Source organism: Mauremys mutica, chromosome 14 (assembly GCF_020497125.1).
Source record: "Mauremys mutica isolate MM-2020 ecotype Southern chromosome 14, ASM2049712v1, whole genome shotgun sequence".
Taxonomy (NCBI): Eukaryota; Metazoa; Chordata; order Testudines; family Geoemydidae; genus Mauremys; species Mauremys mutica.
In genome coordinates, this window is record NC_059085.1 from 6,266,819 (window position 1) to 6,289,128 (window position 22,310).

The window sequence follows — 22,310 nt, forward strand, 5'->3', positions numbered from 1 at the left end:
TGCATCTGTTCCCCTCCCCGTCCCACTGGCTGAATCCTACCCTGATCCTCAATTAGCAAATGGATTGAGAAGTCACCCGCCCTTGCTGTGACGAACTGGGAATGTTTTTAATGTTTGCTCTGAATACTGTGTTGGTGCCTCAGTGTCCCCTCTGCAGTTCTTAATATCTAGGTGGTGGGATAAGGGGGTGTGATTGCTGCAGAGGAAAGGGCCAGTGCACCTGAATGCCTGACACTCTGTCTCCTAGCAACTGATGGCCTGGGCCCCTCCTCTGCAAAGATGCCAACTGAAGGTGTTGGAGACAAAGAGGTCAAGTGACCTCCTGGCCCGGGAAAGGAACTGAGCAGAGGAGGGGGGGCTGGAGGGGGTGTCAGTCTGGAGCTGGCTGGGGATGAGGAGTGAAGTGCAGACGTGGGGGTCTGGCTCACTGCCCCCCAGAATGGTCCCGGCCGAGGGGTCCGGTTCTCTGTACCTACAAACTCTGTTTTAGACCCTGTTCCTGTCATCGAATAAACCTCTGTGTTACTGGCTGGCTGAGAGTCACGTCTGACTGCGAAGTGGGGGTGCAGGACCCCATGGCTTCCCCAGGACCCCGCTGGGGTGGGCTCGCTGTGGGAAGCGCACGGAGGGGCAGAGGATGCTGAATGCTCCAAGGAGAGACCCAGGAGGTGAAGCCGTGTGAGCTTCTTGCCCTGGAGACTGTTTGGGGAGAGGAGGCTCCCCAAAGTCCTGACTGGCTTGGTGGGGAGCAGTTCCAGAGCATCGCCCGGGGACTCCATGACACTTGCTGACTGCCTAGCAGGTGTGGCTGTGGTGAGGTTGGTGGAAGGTGTGTCGGAGCTCCCAGCTGGTGGCGGACATGAGCATGGATGAATTATTAGTAATTATCGTGACACATGCCCCAAAAGCTCCTCTCATCAAAAATGTTCCTGACTTTTAGCAGTGCATCTGTCAGTGCCGCGTGAAAAATCAGCATTGGACAAACTGTGGTCATATAAACCATGTGTAATTTAAATATTAGCATTGGCCTTTGCAAACCTGGCCCGTTCATCCATACCAACAGCCCTCTTCTGCTTGTGTTTGTCTCCGCATCCACCCACAGCAGCATGCTCGAGTGGAGCAGCACTTTGCCTCCCAGTTGCACAGGATGGTCCAGTGGCTAGGACGCTAGCTCAGGACTTGGATTCAATAACCTGTTCTGCCACAGACTTCTTGTATGACCAGCCATGGTGCAGACATCCCTTGGGACCAACTGGGAGAGGGCATAGGGGGTGCATAGGGCTTATAGGGATCCCCGGGGTCTGATGTCTACAGAACAGTGCGCCGAAGGGTGGCATGTGAGGTCTCTACCAAGCTCCAGATACACACTTGTTGTCTTATTGCAAGAGGGATGACCTGTAAGGAGTTACGTATCTATACTGAAAACTATGCTCTTGAGGTATGTGAGTTAAGCCAGGTCGCCTGAAGGTAATTGACAGGTTCTGTTAAGGCAGGGGGCAGGAGACACTTATCTCCCTGGCTGACCATTATGCTGGGGGGAGGAATAGCTCAGTGGTTTGCGCATTGGCCTGCTAAACCCAGTGTTGTGAGTTCAATCCTTGAGGCGGCCATTTGGGGGATTGGTCCTGCTTTGAGCAGGGGGTTGGACTAGATGATCTACTGAGGTCCCTTCCAACCCTAATAATCTATGATTCTATGTGTGGCTTATAATGTAAAGTTTGTTGCATATGGAGCCAGCAGCTTTATTGCAAAGTCAACAAGAGATCACAAAATCTACAGGAAGGAGCACACCACAGGCAGGTGGGCTGGTTCAGGCTAAGATCAAAGACTTAGTCTGTGTCAGGAGAATGCAGAGAGACCAAGGAGACAAGCTGCCAGCAGGTGTATGAACGGATGGTCGAAGCTGCTCTGGTTAACACTGGGGGAAAGACTTAGGGTGAGAGAACCTTTGAGACAGGACATGGCTTGGCAGTTAAGTCTAAGGGCTAGAAGGTGTATTTTGATTTGGTGTTAGACATAACCAGTTGTTTCTGATACTCTCTACCTACTTGCTAGTACTCGAATCTCTGTTATGTAAACTCGTTCTGGTTTTCACTATTAACTAGACTAAGTGGTGTGTGTTTGGCGAAGCTGTGATCTGAGGTGTCAGGGTTCAGAGTAGCAGCCGTGATAGTCTGTATCCGCAAAAAGAACAGGAGTACTTGTGGCACCTTAGAGACTAACACATTTATTTCAGCATAAGCTTTCGTGAGCTGCATCCGAAGATGTGAGCTGTAGCCCACGAAAGCTCATGCTGAAATAAATGTGTTAGTCTCTAAGGTGCCACGAGTGCTCCTGTGCTTTTTTCAGGTGTCAGGAGTCAGCTCGGGTTTCTATTCCCTGGGGAACTGCGAGCCTGGTAATTCCGACAGGCCAGCGGAGCAGGGGCTGGATGCTCAGAGGGGGCGGGGTTTGGACCTGCAGAGGGACAGTGGAGCCAGTGTGGGCCGAGAGGGGAGGGCCTGTGCTGCCCGTGGTTGGCAGAGCCAGGGAGCCGACTCGTGGCAGGCACAGACAAGGCTTCCTCGTGGTAAGGTGCTGCACAGCCCTGGGTACTTTGGCCACTTTGTCTGTCTGGCTGCTGCGGGTCCCCTCTGTAACCTATGGGATAATTGCCCTGCCCGCGGGGGTGCCTGGAGGTAAACACACTGACGATGGAGAGGTGCTCAGATACCACAGGAACAAGGACAAGCGGAGCACCACAGAGAGGGAGAGCCTGTCGCAACTGTTGTGCCCAGACTAGAGAGAGAGAACCAGGCCTCCCACGGCCCCCGGGTCCTGTGCACTGAGGGACGATGTGGGAAGCTTCATGCCAATGTACCAGGGCTCCCCCTCTGCGCCTGCTCTGTGTATTACAAGTAAGGGCAAAGGTTGGGTAGGATTTTATCACAGGCTTTTGTTTTTTTAATGCTCCCTGTGAACCCACTCCAGTGCTGTGTCAGCCCTTCTCACCCCCGACACACACTGGGCCGGCCCACAAAGGAGCTGCCGCACACTTGCGCAGCAGGAGCTGGAATTTCCTCATGCTGATACCCTGGTGGTAAATACTTTAACCCAAGTTACTTCCCTTCCTTGCCCCGGTGTTGAGTGCACTAGTGTGGTGTGCGCCCTTGTTCGTGGCTAGGATGGTTGTTTTACTGTCCCAGTGCTGGTACAGGCAATCAATAAGCTAATCTAGCTCCATGATTCAGTGACCATTATGGCTCCGATGTTTAAGGGCCAAAGGGCCATGTGGAGCTTGGCAGACTAGTTAACAAAGGAGATTACAACCGGAGTTGGAGGAGGAGGAGGACAGGGCTTAGAGACTTGGCGAGGGCTGGCACGGCTCCTTGTTTAGCCTTGGCGATTTGGGGCAGTTCGCGCTCTCAGCAGGGCAGTGAGTTAGCAGTGGAGAGAGCCATTAGAGATGCAAACGCATTAGGTGCCAGGAGCTGCCTCCAGCCTTGATTAATTATTGGTGCAGAGCAATATGTCAGTGGTGGGAGTTACGCAGCAGGGGAGGAGGAGCGCAGACATTACAGTGGGGTGGGGGAAAGGCTCTTCATTTAATTTACCCTGCTTGTACACTCCTGTGCGTTGCTTTACCTGCTGGCATGTCAGTCCCACCGTCTGAGACGCTCTTGCACCTAGTACTGACGGGTAACATCCATCACCTTACCCGTTACCACTGCATTTTCCCTAGAGTCAAATCCAGCTCTTTGCAGCTAGATTAAAGACCGAGGCCTGGAATAGGCTCCCTGATCCTGGCGCTTTTCTTTCCCAGTCCGTGGTTTGCTGGAGGACACCTCTCTGCCATGCACACCTTGAGCTGTCATCGTGGTTATTTCAGTCTGCCCCAGGGGATCTTCCAATGTTTTTGTCAGGGATCCTTCCCCACGCTGGACTCTAGGGTATAGATGTGGGGACCCGCATGAAAGCCCCCTAAGCTTATTTCTAACAGCTTAGGTTAAAACCTGGTGCGCTGCCACCACCAAGTGATTTAACAAGAAACAGGGAAAAGGACCCCTTGGAGTTCCTCTTCCCCCAAAATATCTGCCCAAGCTCTTACACCCCCTTTCCTGGGGAGGCTTGAGAATAATATCCTAACCAATTGGTTACAAAGTGATCAAAGACCCAAACCCCTGGGTCTTGGGACAATGGAAAATCAGTCAGGTTCTTAAAAGAAAGATTTTATTTAAAAAAAAAAATTATCTCTGTAAAATCAGGATGGAAAATAACTTTACAGGGTAATCAGATTCAGAGAGCCCAGAGGAACCCCTCTAGCCTTAGTTTCAAAGTTATAGCAAAACAGGGATAAACCTCCCTCTAGCAAAGGAACATTCACAAGTTGAGAAAAACAAAGATAAACTAACACGCCTTGCCTGGCTGTTACTTACAAGTTTGAAATATGAGAGACTGGTTCAGAAAGATTTGGAGAGCCTGGATTGGTGTCTGGTTCCTCTTAGTCCCAAGAGCGAACAACCCCAAAACAAAGAGCACAAACAAAAGCCTCCCTTTCCCCCCCCCCCAGATTTGAAAGTATCTTGTCCCCTTATTGGTCCTTTGGGTCAGGTGTCAGCCAGGTTACCTGAGCTTCTTAACCCTTTACAGGTAAAAGGATTTTGGTGTCTCTGGCCAGGAGGGATTTTACAGTATTGTACACAGGAGGGCTGTTCCCTTCCCTTTATAGTTATGACAGCTTTGCTCAGCGGATGGGGGAGCGTGCCAGTTTGGGGCTGGCTGGGAAGGTGTTTTATTGGGAGCGAGGTTCCCTATGCGACGGCAGCTTGGCAGTCAGTGTGGGAAGAGCTGGAGGACAGGGGTGCTCTCCTGCCAGATGTCGCAGCCAAATCACTTTTGTCTTCAGAGGCTAGAGGAGGTGGTGCGGCGCCGAGTGCTGCTGTCATGCACAGACTAAATACGAATGAATTCATCTCCCCGCTCTGAAGGGGAACCGGAGCCCAGCTCCAGCCAGCCCCCCTGGTCAAAGGCAGTTACTGAGTGTGGGTGAAACCGGCAGAAGCTAGCCTGGAATCCTCTCAGTAAGGCGCAGGGAGAGATCCTCTGCAGCGTCCATCACCAGAGCTCTGCTGAAATCAAGGGAGCCTCCAGCTGAGGATCTGGCTCCTTCCAGGGCAGGGCTGGAGTGAATCCTTCAGCTCAGACTTGCGTACAAAAGCTTCCAGGTTCGCGCCGCATGAGGGTTCTGAGCAAAAGCTGTTTGAGCTGGAAATGCCTTTAATGTGTGAATGGACAGGGCCGGTCCCCAGAAGGCAGAGTCTGGGGCCGAGGTTTGATGCTGATGGTTCAGTGTCATTTCGCCCAAGAGAAGACCTGCTCCTGGTTTAAAGCCAGTTCTGCAGCTTGGAGTTTGTGTCTGTGTTGGGGTCACCAACCCAGTGCCCCGAGAGAGAGGAGGAGGGGCAGGGGAACAGAGCGCAGGCAGCTCAGCCCGTGGAGAGAGGAGGGGAGGGCCTCCTTATTGGGCGCTCAGCTTTCTGAGCTAACGCTGGAGGCAGCAGGGCAGGCCTTGTGCTGGTGAGTGCTTGTGGCCGCACGTGGTGCCGTCGCCACCAGGGGGAGCTGCTCCCAGGAGTGACATCCACGTGGGTTTCGAGGTTCAGCAGAACCTCCGAGTTCCGGACACCTCGGGAATGGAGGTTGTTCGTAACTCTGAACAAGACGCTATGGACTTCAGCCATGGGTGCTTTGGGGCTGCAAGGGGGGGTCAGGTCTTCTGACCCTCGGGGTGGGGTGGGAGGCTCAGGGCTCTCCATGGCTCTGGTCCTGGTTTCAGCTGGGGGGAGGGGGGGAGCGCACCTTGGCTCAGGACTTTAGCTACAGGGGAAGTGTTGGCACTGAAACTGGCGCTTCCCCCCATAGCTAAAGCCCTGAGCCCCCACAGGGCTGAAATCCTGAACACTCCCCACCCTCCGTAGCTAAAGCCCCGAGCCCCATAGCCCTGAGGCCAGTGGTTTCCCCAGGAAATGAAATTAGGGAGGGTGTTCAAATTTACAGGGGCAAGTGTCAGGGCCGATGAGCTATATAAAAGAGATATGAATAAAGTAAATGTTTTGTTAAGATAATGCAAATTTAACATAAGGATAATGCAAGTTACACCAAAACACATAACAGGTGTAGATTTCTAAAAAAAATATTTTTAAAAAAAAATGTATTTAATTTAAATTGACTTTTGAAAAGTTAGCCATCATGGAATAAGAGGGAAGTCCTCTCATGGATCAGTAACTGGTTAAAATATGGGAAACAAAGGGTAGGAATAAATTATCAGTTTTCAGAATGGAGAGAGATAGTGGTATCCTTGAGGGGTCGGTACTGGGACCATTACTGTTCAACATACTCATAAATGATCTGGAAAAAGGGGTAAACAGCGAGGTGGCAAAATGTGCAGATGATACAATACTATTCAAGATAGTTAAGTTCCAGGCAGACAGCGAAATGTTACAAAGGGATCTCACAAAACTGGGTGACTGAGCAACAAAAATGGCAGATGAAATTCAATGTTGATAAATGCAAAGTAATGCACATTGGAAAACAATCTCAACTATACATACAAAATGAAGGAGTCTGAATCAGCTGTTTACATTCAAGAAAGAGATCTTGGAGTCATTGTGGATAGTTCTCTGAAAACATCCACTCAATGTGCAGCGGCAGTCAATGATTCCCAACATTATATTTGTTTTTTTAAAAAGAACTGGAGTACTTGTGGCACCTTAGAGACAACACATTTATTTGAGCATGACTGGTGTGAAGAAAGTGAATAAGGAAATATTATTTAATCCTTCACATAACACAGTGAAAGTAATAGGCAGCAGGTTTTAAAAAAACAAAAGGAAGTATTTCTTCACACAACATAAAGTCAACCCATGGAACTCTTTGCCAGGGATGCTGTGAAGACCAAAACTCTAACAGGATTAAAAAAAGAACTAGATAAATTCCTGGAGAATAGGCCCATCAGTGGCTATTAGCCAGGATGGGGAGGGATGCAACACCATGCTCTGAGTGTCCCCAGCCTGTTTGCCAGAAGCTGGGAATGGGCAACAGGGGATGGATCACGTGATGATTCCCTGTTCTGTTCATTCCCTCTGAAGCACCTGGCCTTGACCACTGTTGGAAGACAGGCGACTGGGCTATATGCACCATTGGTCTGACCCAGTATGACCATTCTTATGTAAAAATTAATTATAATAATAAAAATGTTTAGTACAGAAACTCCCCAACATAATGACCTCTCAAGATAGCAACATGTGAGATAACAACCTTGGCAAATACTGCATTTTAAAAATCTTGGCCTACTAGGAAACATATTTATGTAAATTTCCATTCCCAGTCTCAAATCGAGCATTCTGGAGCAAAGTCACTAAAATATAGTCCAACAAACAAATGTTTCTTTAACGTGCCCCTCACTTTTCCCTTCACTGCACCCCAGTGATGAGCTGCCAAAATCTTAACAACGGGTTCCCTATAAAAAGTTCTGATTTAACAACGGGTTCCCTATAAAAAGTTCTGATTTAAGGGATGTGCGACAGCATGTATTTTTTGTACCAATAGGGTTACCATACGTCCATATTTTCCCAGGAGGTGATTAAGAACCGAAAAGCCTGACATGTCCAGGAAAATACAGATGTATTTTAACCCTACCTAAAGTTCTTTTTAAAAAAGATGGGGCTGAACTAGAAATGAGCTCCGTTTCACATGTGTGGGTGGTGATCAGGGACAGTCTCAATTTTTGGGTCTTTTTCTTATATAGGCTCCTATTACCCCTCACCCCCGTCCCGATTTTTCACACTTGCTGTCTGGTCACTCTAGGGTGTGCACATGTGTGGGTCCCAGCTGCTCCCTGCCCCCCCCCTCATTAAAGCAGGTGTGCAGGGTTACTGCCCTGGGAACTGCAGGGCACCAGTGGATGTGGGGCTGGCTGCAGATAGGGGCGTGGGGCAGGGCTAGCTGGAGGCAGGGAGTGACACGGGCTGGCTGTGGGCAGGTGATGCAGACGGGCGGGCTGCGGGTGGCTGTGGGCAGGCGGCTGGCTGTGGCAAGGGCTGGCTGCGGGCAGAGGCTGGCTGTGGCAAGGGCTGGCTGCGGGCAGAGGGCGGCTGTGGGCAGGGGGTGGGGCAGGGGGGTGGCTGGGGGCAGGGGCTGGCTGGGGGTGGCTGGGGGCTGCGGGTGGCTGGGGCTGGCTGTGGGCAGGGGGTGGGGTAGGGGGTGGCTGGGGGCAGGGAAGGCGGGGGAGGGGCGCAGACACTCACACGGCCGGGGGGGGGGGGGGGCTGGGAGCAGCAGGACGCAGCCGGGGACTCACGGGGCAGCAGCAGGAGCCCCAGGGCCAGAGGTCCAAAGAGCAGGAGCAGCAACAGGGCCAGGAGGCAGCTCACGTGGCTCTCGCAGCACAGCGCAGCGCCCCCCGGTGGCTGGGAGGAGGAATTACAGGCTTCCCAGGCAGAGCCCATCAAAGCTTCCCTCGCAGGGAAGCTCGTTAACAAGCGGTTCTAAAACCGCTTCTAAATTTAACAACGGGTTCGCGCGAACCCGTGCGAACCGGCTCCAGCTCACCCCTGCTGCACCCCACTGACTGGTGTTGTCCTTGGTCAGGGGAGACTCAGAGTTCAGAGGTGCTTTCACATGAGTTCACCTCCCAGGTGGGGGGGCAGGAAGGCCCCTTGCTCGTTCCTCCAGCTGCTCACTGTTCGCTCTGGCTCCGGCTGATCGTTGTGCCACCGGTCACTCCAGCACTCTGTTGCCAATGGCCCTGCACAGTCACCTTCTGCTGCCACCTGCCACTGTGACCTCTGCAAGTTGGTCTCTTGAGGTTCCACCAGCTCTCACTGATGTCAGCTGAGCTCTCAGTGGGGGAACCTCGCTGCTAGTGCAGTCTGGGCTGTCTCTTCCCCAGAAACACTGTCCCCACAGGAACACTGTCCCCACAGCAGGACTAAGCACTTAGACCAGATTATCAGTGATTTCAGTTGCAGTGATCACTTAACAGAACTAAAGACTATCTATGGAGCCTAATCAGCTCTGTCTTTAAACAGTGGAGAGGGACAGGTCCCCACCCTCTCTCTTGATGCCCTCAATCAGCACAGGCTCTGTACAGTTCAACTGCCCTTTACTCATACAATAAGAACAACATTTCATTCCCCCACCCCCCTCATTCAAGTGATTTGTAACCCAACCCCAGCCAAAATCTATCACTAGGGCAACACAGCTCTGTTTGCTGGATCCCTAGGTAGATTAGGTGTGAATGTAAATACAATCTGGCCCTGAAGCCTTTCCTCCCAGCCCCAGCTCATCACTAGCTGTCAGGGAGAGCTCATTTAGACTTTGCTTACAAATCATCATTTGAAATTATTAGGTTGGCCAACGTCACCGAAATGAATGCACTGACACTGTCATAAAAACCAGCTGTATAAGGAAGCTAGTCTATGTTCATATTTTTGAAATCTATGATACTTTTACAGTTCTATGTATTTTATCATACACTGTATATGCTTTTAAAGTGTGTATTAATGTTTCAGTTTCAATTCAGATTTCCAAACAGTCACTAAATTGGCATGTTTCAGAGTAGCAGCCAAGTCTGTATCTGCAAAAAGAACAGGAGCACTTGTGGCACCCTAGAGACTAACAAATGTATTTGAGCACAAGCTTTCGTGGGCTACAGCCTACTTCATCGGCTGCATAGAATGGAACATACAGTGAGGAGATATATATACATACAGAGAACATGGAAAGGTGGGAGTTGCCCAACCAACTGTAAGAGGCTAATTAATTAAGATGAGCTATTATCAGCAGGAGAAAAAAAAATTTTGTAGTGATAATCAAGATGGCCCATTTAAGACAGTTTGACAAGAGGTGTGAGGAGACTTAACATGGGGAAATAGATTCAGTGTGTGTAATGGCTCAGCCATTCCCAGTCTCTATTTAAGCCTAAGTTGATTGTATCTAGTTTCCATAATAATTCAAGTTCAGCAGTTTCTAGTTGGAGTCTGTTTTTGAAGCTTTTCTGTTGCAAAATTGCCACCTTTAAATCTGTTATGAGTGGCCAGAGAGGTTGAAGTGTTCTCCTACTGGTGTTTGAATGTTATAATTCCTGATGTCAGGTTTGTGTCCATTTATTCTTTTGTGTAGAGACTGTCCGGTTTGGCCACTGTACATGGCAGAGGGGCATTGCTGGCACATAATGGCATATTTCACATTGGCAGATGTGCAGGTGAATGAGCCCCTGATGGCGTGGCTGATGTGATTAGGTCCTATGATGGTGTCACTTGAATAGATATGTGGACAGAGTTGGCATCGGGCTTTGTTGCAAGGATAGGTTCCTGGGTTAGTGTTTTTGTTCTGTGGTGTGTGGTTGCTGGTGAGTATTTGCTTCAGGTTGGGGGGCTGTCTGTAAGCGAGGACAGGTCTGTCTCCCAAGATCTGTGAGAGTGAGGGATCATCTTTCAGGATAGGTTGTAGCTCTTTGATGATGTGCTGGAGAGGTTTTAGTTGGGGGCTGAAGGTGATGGCTGGTGGTGTTCTGTTATTTTCTTTGTTGGGCCTGTCTTGTAGTAGGTAACTTCTGGGTGCTCTTCTGGCTCTGTCAATCACCTTTTTCACTTCAGCAGGTGGGTATTGTAGTTTTAAGAATGCTTGATAGAAATCCTGTAGGTGTTTGTCTCTGTCTGAGGGATTGGAGCAAATGCGGTTGTATCTTAGAGCTTGGCTGTAGACAATGGATCGTGTGGTGTGTCCTGGACGGAAGCTGGAGGCATATAGGTAAGTATAGTGGTCAGTGGGTTTCTGGTATAGGGTGCTGTTTAGGTGACCATCGCTTATTAGCACAGTAGTGTCAAAGAAATGGACCGCTTGTGTAGATTGGTCTAGGCTGAGGTTGATGGTGGGATGGAAATTGTTGAAATCATGGTGGAATTCCTCAAGGGCTTCTTTCCTATGGGTCCAGATGATGAAGATGTCATCAATGTAGCGCAAGTAGAGGAGGGGCGTTAGGGGACGAGAGCTAAGGAAGCATTGTTCTAAGTCAGCCATAAAAATGTTGGCATACTGTGGGCCGTGCGGGTACCCATAGCAGTGCCGCTGACTTGAAGGTATATATTGTCCCCAAATGTGAAATAGTTGTGGGTGAGGACAAAGTCGCAAAGTTCAGCCACCAGGTTTGGCATGTAACTAGCTCACAAAACTGGAGTGGGGGCTGGGGAAGTTAAGGGGGGATGTAGGGAAATCACTGCCTGAGGCCACCTGCTGGGCCCTGAAGTTTTTATGGTATGTTGGAGGGAGGCCTCAGAAAGAAAAAGATTGAGATCCTGCAGCACAAGATTTGTGTGGGGTTGTTTTGTTGTTCTTGTTTTTCCTGCCTCTGTTGCATCCTGATTGGTTACTTCCAGTTCCACATGGTGTCTGGCTGACTGATCAGTCCGTAACTCTGGTGTTCGGATCTTTGAGGTTCTACTGTAACGTATTAATGATGCTGACGATCGCGGACGGTTTATAGCAGGGAGCCCTTGTGCTTTGTGATTCCGTGGTCGCGGGCTGTGCTGTGAGATCCACCTCCCCAGGCCTGCTCTACCCAAAGCTTGTACTGAGCTAGCGGAGAGCGTGTTTGAGCCCAACCGAGGCCGGGGAGCAGCTCCCTTCCCCTAGCTGGAGCGAAGGCCCAGATCACACCCCGGCCAGAGCATCCTCGCAGCGTAAGCACCTTGGCTTCGAAGCTGATTGAGTCAAGCAGGTGCCGTGGTGGTGTGGAGACAAGGCCTGAGTGTCTTTCCTAGAGGGGAGGATCTTGGATGTGCAGTTACAGAAAAAAGCAGCACCTGTGGCTGCTTCCCTGGTGGCGCCTGCCGCGATGGCTGGAACAGCTGCACTGTGGAATCAAGGCACGTGCGCAGAGCACCGTCTCATCAGAACTTTAACGGAGGGTCCATCTGCCCCCACATCCCAGCGAGGCCGTCTCCAGTGATGGGATCGGGGTAGATCGGTGCTGGGTGTGGGGGGAGTGGTGAAATCAAGTCCCCTCCCAAAAATGCAGCTTCCTTTGTCCTGGCCCAACGAGAGGAGGGGAGAGCAGAGACGCGCCTCACGTGCCCCTCGTGTGCCAAAACTCACGCAGCCTCCTGTGCCCTCGGGTGCCAAGCCCCACCTGTCTCGAGCCCCAGCTTCCTCCCTGATCATGGCCACAGCGCAGTGATGTGGAGCCGGCTCCAACACCTGCAGTGCTTGGAAACCTGGGGGGCAGCTGGGAACAAGCTGAGTTGCAGAGCTAGCATAGGTGCTACGGGACGGGTTGTCTTCGTCTCTTCCTGACCAGCGCAGGCTGGCAGTGTGGCCTTGTGACTGCGCGGTGACTCGGCAGACCTGCCTTCTATTCCTGCCTCTGTCCTGGCCCGTTGGGTGACCTCGGGTGAGTCATGTCCCTGTGCCTCAGTTTGCCCACCTGTGCAGTAGGGATAATGACACTGACCTCCTTTCTATAGCGCTTCTGACTCTGTGGATGAGAAGTACTAGATAGGAGCTAGGGATTATTATTCATTTCAGTAGAAAGACCTGTCTGATTGAATTCCCCTGGATCTGCGCAGTTTGAAATCAGGTAGCTGGGTCTAACCACAGCAGGCCATTCCAGATTGCTCTCCCCAGGCCAGACTGCTCTGCCAGCAGTAGGTGTGAGGCTCTTGCTGTGTTTATGAGCTTTATTAATGGAAATAAAACATAAAGACAATTATAAGAAAGTTACGAGCGGTAAAACGAAGCCAGAGCTGTGACGAGCACCAGCCTGGCTGCAGTGCGTGAGGGGGTTTAAAGTTTAGCAGACAAAATAACCATTTGATTCATCCAGAGCAACACCCAGGAGTCCTGGGATTGTCCCCAAGGGGCAGCGTCTCTTTACTGGCCTGGGAAGGCAATTTGTGTCCAAGCAGGGACCCTCAATCCAGAGCTGTGGCTGGTCAGTCTGGTTGTTTGACTGTCAGGGGGTTATTGACAGTGCCTGGGATCAGGCTCCATGGTGGTAGGTGTTGTCTATACACAGAACAAGGAGATGGCTCCTGCAGCAGGAGAGTGGGGGTGTAGGATTACCTGCCTTGTGGGTGGGTGCATTCGGTGCAAGGAGCTCCTGGCCCTCAGAGACCATGTACGGGCTTTGGAGACCAGAGTGGCTGAACTGGAGGAGCTGAGGGAGACAGAGGTACACAGATGAGACTTTCTGGGACACAATGGAGCAATCCAACCCCCAGCCTGGCAACGTCTGTGTTGCTGAGGAGGATGAAAGTCTCAGGAAAGGAGAACATCAAACTGAAGCAGAGGGAATGAACCCACAGTTGGGACCCTCTCTCCAGATGATGATATGGTATCCCCTCGCACTTAGGATACCCCTCTGCGGGAGGGAACTCCAGTTATTAGGAGGAGACAGGTAATAGTAATGGGGGATCCTTAGAAACATAGATAGCTGGGTTTGCGATGTCTAGGAGAACCACATGGGGTTGCAGATCTGTCGAGACATCTAGGCCTGGTCTACACTAGGACTTTAAATCGAATTTAGCAGCGTTAATTCGAACTAACCGCTCAACCGTCCACACCAGGAAGCCATTTAATTCGAACTAGAGGGCTCTTTAGTTCGAATTCGGTACTCCACCCCGACAGGTGGAGTAACGCTAAATTCGACATGGCTAGCTCGAATTAGGCTAGGTGTGGATGCAAATCGAACTTAGTAGCTCCGGGAGCTATCCCACAGTGCACCACTCTGTTGACGCTCTGGACAGCAGTCCGAGCTTGGATTCTCTGACCAGCCACACAGGAAATGACCCGGGAAAATTTGAATTCCTTTTCCTGTCTGGGCACTTTGAATCTGACGTCCTGGCTGGACATCGGGGCGAGCTCCGCAGCACCTGCAACGATGCAGAGCTCTCCAGCAGAGGAGTCCGGCCAATCCAAGAATAGAAAGAGGTCCCCAGCATGGACAGACCGGGAAGTCATGGATCTGATCGGTGTGTGGGGCGAGGAGTCTGTGCTGTCGGAGCTGCGCTCCAGCAAGCGGAATGCAAAGACCTTCGAGAAGGTCTCCAAAGCAATGATAGAGAAAGGATACAGCCGGGATGCGATGCAGTGCCGCGTGAAAATCAAGGACCTGAGACAAGGCTACCAAAAAGTCAGAGCGGCAAACGGACGCTCCGGAGCCCAGCCCCAGACATGCCGCTTCTACGAGGCACTGCATGCCATTCTAGGTGGGTCTGCCACCACTGCCCCACCAGTGACCGTGGACTCAGTGGATGGCATAGTGAACCTGGACAGTTCCTCCTCGATGTTCGCCGATGGGGAAGATGAGGAAGGGTCTGTGGAGGACGGCGCAGGCGACAGCGAACACAATACCGCTTTCCCTGACAGCCAGGATCTCTTCATCACCCTCACAGAGATCCCCTACCAACCCTCCCCGGCCGTTAACCTGGACTCTGAATCAGGGGAAGGATCAGGCGGTAAGTGCTATAAACATGTAAACATTTATTTTTTATAAAACAGGTATAAAAAATAGAAATACTATATATAAAATTTTCAATGAAAAACTATATGAAAAGTAGGTCCACACATATAGGGATTGAACAATAATCCTCCAGGGACAATTCAAGAAAGGTCTCATTTAGGTCCTCGAAAAGCCTCCGCAGGAGGTTCCTGGGGAGAGGTGCCTTGTTGGGTGCTCCGTGGAAGCACACTCTTCCGCGCCAGGACATCCTTATGTAGATGGGAATCATCGCCTCCACAAGCATGGCCGCATATGGTCCTGGTCTCTGCAGGGCTTCCCTTAGCATCCGCTCTTTGTGACTCCGAGGGACCCGCCTCAGGGTGATCTCGTTCATGAAATGCTGCATCTAATGAGGGCAATTAGTGTATTGTTACTGTTGTGAATGGTTGACTTTTATTTTGCATAACAATGACCCTCGCTTAACAGCCACGTGTTGTAGGCCACATAGGAAAAGCATACGTTGATCTTTCCCGTGCACTGGCGGGAGTGGCTGGAAAAGGGTCAGAGTATATGATTTCCAGATTGCCTTTAGCGGGAGGGCACAGCTATCCATTAACTGATAAGCAGAATGTACTGTAAGGCTTACCAGGACTGTCTGCTAGACGGATTCAACTGTCTCTCCCCACTTGTCCGCTCTCCTGTGCAATGCCGCAGCCAATGAGAGCGTATTCCGAAATCTCGAACTTGTCCTGAGATCTCGTGAGACTTGTTGCCCTGTATGGTCTTGTTCAGAGAAACTGACTAGACTGTGTTCACTGTTCGCAAACATGTATCTGTTCAAGGAAATCACTTACTTTTCCCATCACACAGCTTCGGCTCTTTCCCGGACTGCCCCGGCATCCCCCTCGCAGAGGCTGGCGCAGATTAGGCGGTGAAAGAAAAAGACTAGGGACGAGATGTTCGCGGAACTGATGGCCTGCTCCAGAGCCGAGGCGGCAGAGCAGAGACAGTGGAGGGAGACCCTATGTCAACAGCATCGCACACACATCGAACGGGAGGACAGGTGGCGGCAGGAAGACCAGCAGGCGACTCAAACGCTGCTTGGGCTAATGAGGGAGCAAACGGACACGCTCCGGCGCCTTGTTGATGTTCTGCAGGACCGCAGGCAGGAGGACAGAGCCCCCCTGCAGTGTATCTGCAACCGCCCTCCCCCGCCAAGAAGTCCTGCCCCCCCCTCACCCAAAAGTACAAGATGGAGGGGCGGTAGGGGCCGTGAGAACTGTCACTGCACCACTGCATAGCGCTAATGTACCACACACCTCTCACGCTATACATTTGTAGAAGTGCTTCCCTTACAGGCTCACCCAGTCCCAAATCCAAGTTTCATCCCCCCACTGTGTATTAGATTATTAAAAGCTGTTTGCTGTTATTCACTGTTTCGGTCACGTCTTTTGTGTCAGAGGATTTTTTTTTGTATGGGGGGGGGAGGGGATTTATAATTGCACGGTATAGCCTACATTACCAGGGTACAGACTTGGGGGCATGATCAACTGCAGGGCACACACACACTGCAGTCAGTAGGCACCAGGGTCACTCTGTGTGGTGTATGCTGCCCCGGGTCATTCTGTGATGTGTATGCTTGTCCAGGGTCCTAGCGCCTGCCACCCCCTTAATGTTAAGGCATGCTGCCCTTACCATGCACTTCCACCGTAGCACCGAGCCTCTCCGCTGCCCTGAGCCCCAACAAGAGCCCTCATCCACGGACAGATACTCACCCTTCCCCCACACCCCTCACCCCTTCCTACGCCCAAACCCGCAGCCCACTGCCGTCATCCAAACCCCTATCCAAAGAAGGCACCACTCGCCCCTTCCTGCAAACCCACCCCTTCCTGCAAACCCTCCCCTTCATGCACAACCACTTGCAACCGTCCCCCACCCCAGAGACCTATGTAGGAGCAGGAGGATGTCAGTCCTCTATGGAGGAAGCGGTCTGTACATCAGTGCACACCGTGCCCAGCACAGTATGCGTCCATGTTTCAACACCTGAACAGAAATGCAAAGTAAAACAAAGATTTATTAATAATGAGTGTTACAATTAATTTGCTTTAAAACGTGCTTTGGAAGTGGGGGAAACTTGGAGAACGGGGTATGTAACCGCAGATCAAAATCGACACATACAGACACAGGCCCAGGGTCAGTTTCTCTTGAAAGCAAGTGGAGAGTCATAGGTTACCCTGCTCTCCGAGGAAACTTGCTTTCAAAGCCTCCCAGATACACAGCGCTTCCCGCTGGGATATTCTCTCGGCACGGGTGTCTGGCTGAGCGTAAACTGCAGCCAGGCGATTTGCCTCAACCTCCCATCCGGACAAAAAGGTCTCGCCCTTGCTCTCACAGAGATTGTGTAGCACACAGCAAGCAGCAATAACTACGGGGATATTCTTTTCGCTGATGTCCGAGCGAGTCAGTAAGCTCCGCCATCTCCCCTTGAGACGTCCGAAAGCACACTCCACCACCATTCTGCACTTGCTCAGCCGGTAGTTGAAGAGTTCCTTCTCTCTGTCCAAGGCGCCTGTATAGGGCTTCATGAGCCAGGGCATTAGCGGGTAGGCTGGGTCCCCGAGGATCACTGTAGGCATCTGCACATCCCCAACCGTTATTTTGTGGTCCGGGAAGAAAGTACCTGCCTGGAGGCGTTTAAACAGACCAGAGTTCCTGAACACACGCACGTCATGAACCTTGCCCGCCCACCCAACGAAGATGTTGGTAAAACGTCCCCTATGGTCTACCAGTGCTTGCAGCACCATTGAAAAGTAGCCCTTTCGGTTAATGTACTCGCTGGCCTGGTGGGCTGGTGCCAGGATAGGGATGTGAGTCCCATCTATAGCCCCACCGCAGTTTGGGAATCCCATCGCGGCGAAGCCATCTATGATGTCCTGGACGTTTCCGAGAGTCCCTACCTTTGAGAGAAGTTGCTCAACGATTGCGTGGGCTACTTCAATCACAGCAACCCCCACGGTAGATTTGCCCACGCCAAAGTGGTTCGCTACTGACCGGTAGCTGTCTGGCGTTGCAAGTTTCCAGAGGGCTATGGCCACTCGCTTCTGCACACTCAGGGCTGCTCGAATCCGGGTGTCCTGGTGCTTCAGGGCAGGGGACAGCAAGTCACAGAGTTCAAGGAAAGTGCCCTTACGCATCCTGAAGTTTCGCAGCCACTGTGATTCAACCCAGACCTGCAGCACTATGCGGTCCCACCAGTCCGTGCTTGTTTCCCGGGCCCAGAATCGCCGTTCCACACCATGAACTTGACCCATTGCCACCATGATCTCCACGGCACGGCGTACCCTGCTTTGTGAGAGGTCTGCGCCACTCTGTGAATTCCTGTCCTCACCGCGCTGCCAGAGCCTCCTCGCCCGATTTCTCAGCAGCTGACTGTGGAAGAGGTGGACGATAAGGTGCGAGGAGTTGACAACGGCCATAAGTGCAGCGATGATCGCAGCGGGCTCCATGCTCGCAGTGCTGTGGCGTCCGCGCTGTAACCGACCAGAGAAGGGCGCGAACATATTTCCCGCCGGAGCTTTCAGGGAGGGAGGGCGTGATTGACGGTTCAATGACAACAGTTACCCAAAAGCACCCTCGACACATTTTTCCCCCAGGAGGCATTGGGAGCTCTACCCAGCATTCCAATGGGCAGCGGGGACTGCGGGAACTGTGGGATAGCTTCCCACAGTGCACCGCTTCCAAAGTCGACGCCAGCCCCGTTACTGTGGACTCAGAAATTCGAATTAGTGTATTTACTGTGGATACACAAATTCGACTTCATAAGGTCGAATCCACAAATTCGACTTAAGTAGATTCGAAATAGTCTTGTAGTGTAGACAAGGCCCTAGACAGGCTTATGTGCAGTGCTGGGGAGGAGCCCATGGTCATGGTACATGTCGGTAGCAATGACACAGGGAAAGGTAGGAGAGAGGTCCTGATGGGCAGCTGGGAACAACCTGAGTTTTGGCTGCTAGGTCAGAGATTACAGTCCAGGATCTCCATGGCAGCATTCTCTGAAATGCTTCCAGTTCCATGCGCAGGGCCGGTTAGACAGGCAGAACTGCAGGGTCTCAATGCGTGGCTGAGACGATGGTGTAGGGAGGAGGGTTGAGATTTATTAGGAACTGGGGAACCTTTTGGGAAAGAGGGAGCCCACACGGTTCAGACAGAGACATCCCTTATGGGAGGGTCTATTAATGGAGATTCTCTATATCCTAGTAAGGAGGAGGGGATGGAAGATGATAAAGTGCAGGAAGGATCTGATGAGAAACAGTCAAATGAAAGCGAGTCCCATTCAATTACATCACATAATGGCAGCTAAAAAGTGACCAATTTTACAAGTGCTTATATACAAATGCTAGAGGTCTAAATACTAAGGTGGGTGAAATTGAATGCCTGGTATTAAATGAGGATATTGCTATAATAGGCACTACAGGAACTTGGTGGAATGATGATGATCACTGGAACACAGTAATACCAGAGTACAATATCTATCGGAAGGACAGAACAGGTCGTGCTGGTGGGGGAGTGGCACTGTATGGGAAAGAAAGCGTAGAGTCAAATGTAGTTAAAAATCTTATATGAACCAAACTGTACCATAGAATCTCTATGGATAGAAATCCCATGCTTGAATACTAAGAATATAGCCGTGGGGATGTACCACCGACCACCTGACCAGGATGGTGATGTTGGTAATCTCTGGGAGATTAGAGAGGCTATAAAAATAGAAAACTCAATAATAATGGCGGATTTCAACTATCCCCATTTTGACTGGGTAAGTATCAGCTCAGGACAGGATGCAGAGAGAAAGTGTCTTGACAACATAAATGTCTGTTTCTTGGAGCAGCTAGTCCTGGAACCCAGAAGGGGAGAGGCAATTCTTCATTTAGTCCTGAATGGAGCACAGAATCTGGTCCAAGAGATGAAGATTGCTGAACTGCTCAGTAAGAGCGACCAGAATATAATTAAATTGAACATCCCGGGGGGAGGGTACACCAAAGAAGCCCACCACAGTAGCATTTAATTTCAGAATGGGAAACGCCACAAAAATGAGGACGCTAGTTAAACAGAAATTAAAAGGCACAGTCTCAAAAGTGAAATGCCTGCAAGTTGCATGGAAACTTTTTAAAAACACCATAATAGAGGCTCAAATTAAATATTTACCCCAAATTAAAAAACATTAACCAAAAAAGTGCCACTGTGGCTAAACAACAAAGTAAAAGAAGCAATTGGAGGCAAAGAGGCACCTTTACAAATAGGAAGTTAAATCCTATTAAGGAAAATAGAAAGGAGCATAAAATCTGGCAAGCAAAGTATAGAAGTATAATTAGGCAGGGCAAAAAAGAATTTGAAGAGCAACTAGCCAAAGACTCAAAAACTGACTGCAAAAATGTAAGTACTTCAGAAGCAGGAAACCTGCTAAACAACCAGTGGGGTCCCTGGATGGTTGATGTGCCAGAGGAGCACTCATGGATGATAAGACCATCGTGGAGAAACTAAATGAATTCTTTGAATGACGTCTTCACTGCAGAGGCTACAAGGGAGATTCCTATACTTGAGCCATTCCTTTTAGATGGCAAATCTGAGGAACTGTCCCAGGCTAAGGTGTCAGTAGAGGAGGTTTTGGAATAAATTGATAAATTAAACAGTAATAAGTCACCAGGACCAGATGGTATCACCCAAGAGTTCTGAAGGAACTCTCATATGAAATTGCAAAACTACTAACTGTGGTATGTAACCTGTCATTTCAAATCAGCTTTTGTACCAGAGGATACAGGATAGCTAATGTGATGCAATTTTTAAAAAGGGCTCCAGAGGTGATCCTGGCAGTTACAGGCCAGTAAGCATAACTTCAGTACCAGGCAAATTGTTTGAAACTATAGTAAAGAACAGACTTATCAGACACGTAGATGAACATGATTTGTTGGGGAAGAGTCAACATAGTTTGATTAGGGGTTTGGAACGGGTCCCCTATGAGGAGAGATTAAAGAGGCTAGGACTCTTCAACTTGGAAAAGAGGAGACTAAGGGGAGATATGATAGAGATATAAAATCATGAGTGATGTGGAGAAAGTGGATAAGGAAAAGTTATTTACTTGTTCCCATAATACAAGAACTAGGGGTCACCAAATGAAATTAATGGGCAGAAGGTTTAAAACAAATACAAGGAAGTTCTTCTTCACACAGCGCACAGTCAACTTGTGGAACTCCTGGCCTGAGGAGGTTGTGAAGGCTAGGACTATAACAGCGTTTAAAAGAGAACTGGATAAATTCATGGTGGTTAAGTCCATAACTGGCTATTAGCCAGGATGGGTAAGGAATGGTGTCCCTCGCCTCTGTTTGTCAGAGGATGGAGATGGACGACAGGAGAGAGATCACTTGATCATTGCCTGTTAGGGTCACTCCCTCTGGGGAACCTGGCATTGGCCACTGTCAGTAGACAGGATACTGGGCTAGATGGACCTTTGGTCTGACCCGGTACGGACGTTCTTATGTTCTTAACTGCATAGGGGAAACTGAGGCACCCACACAGTATTCAGAGAAGACATGATGAACATTCCCACTTTGTCATGGCCAGTCAGGCTCCCGAGCTATCTGTCTGTCCAGATGTTCTGTGGCTTAGGGGAAGAAGCAAGTCACAGTGTATCCGGTGTTGCGGGGTGCATCCTGCTTGTTCTATCTCCTCCCAGACACCGTCCTTGGTGCAGTATCATAGATTCCACCTAGTGTACTGCCTGTTTTGGGGATTTCTTTCTGGATACTCTCTCACCAGTCAAAAGGCCCCATCCCAAGTTCCCTGGAACTCACTCCAGTAGTTCTGGGTCAGGGCCAGATCACACAGCATTAGCTAATCTAGGTCATCCGAATTGGTTGTGTATTTGTACATTTTTGCTCCTACTCTGCCTTGGTGCTGCCTGGAAGACGTGCCCAGCTGCACGTGGCCACATAACGCATTAAAACCAGGCTTGTGCCTGGGCCCACCGAGGGCAGGGTTCTCCTGGCTCTAAGCCGCCGCACAGATCTCTGCTGTACGATCGGTGCTTGTTCCGCCCGGGGTGCAGGACTGAGCCAGATGGCGCCAGTGCAGATGTTGCACTGGAAATCTGTGGGGCATGGTCCCCTAGAGGGGCCCGGCGTTGGCCTGGGCTAGCCCCCACAGGAGCAGGGAGGGAGCACTACCCAGCCCCTCCCTGCCCCCAGCTCTGCTCCAGTCCTTCCCCCAGCCGTGTCCCTGGCCCCCAACCCCACACTTGGCCCCGGCCCCAGCCTCGGTGCTGCTACGCTCCTGGCCTGACCTCTGCCCCCAGCCTTGGCTGCTGGCTGCGGCTCCATTCCCGGCCCCAGACCCACCCCACCTGCAGCCCCGGCTATGGCCCCCTTACCCTTCTCCATGCCCTCCCCCCCGGCTCGGCGGGGCGCAGACCGGGATAAGGAGGGGCATGACCCTCAAACGTTTGGGGCTCTCTGCGTGGGGCATCAGAGGGGGTATTTCGCCCTTGACACAGGCATTAGGAGAGCTGGTAAAGCACCAGGTATGAGTTCTGGGGCGATGAGGCACGTGCAGAGCATCACGGCGGGAGCTGGCGTCCAGCCGTCAAAGACAGCGTTTGTGTTTTGTGCCCTTCTCCTTGGTCTTAGTGCTGAGACCCGTCTAAGCCCCCACCCGAGAGACCAGCAAAAATGGTTTGATCGGTAGAATTGGTCAAACAAATTGGTCCCGTCGACGTGCAGAGCCCCTGAAATGCGTCCAGCTGGGGGCGGAGGTGAGTCCCGGGGGCAGCCGGCCCACAGCA

General features: G+C 50.9%; 1 protein-coding gene across 2 annotated transcripts in view; it reads left to right on the top strand.

Moving 5' to 3' along the window:
• The window catches only part of IL34 (interleukin 34), a 56,374-nt gene that overhangs the window by 15,573 nt on the left and 18,491 nt on the right, over window positions 1-22,310 (top strand). The window lies entirely within an intron of this gene.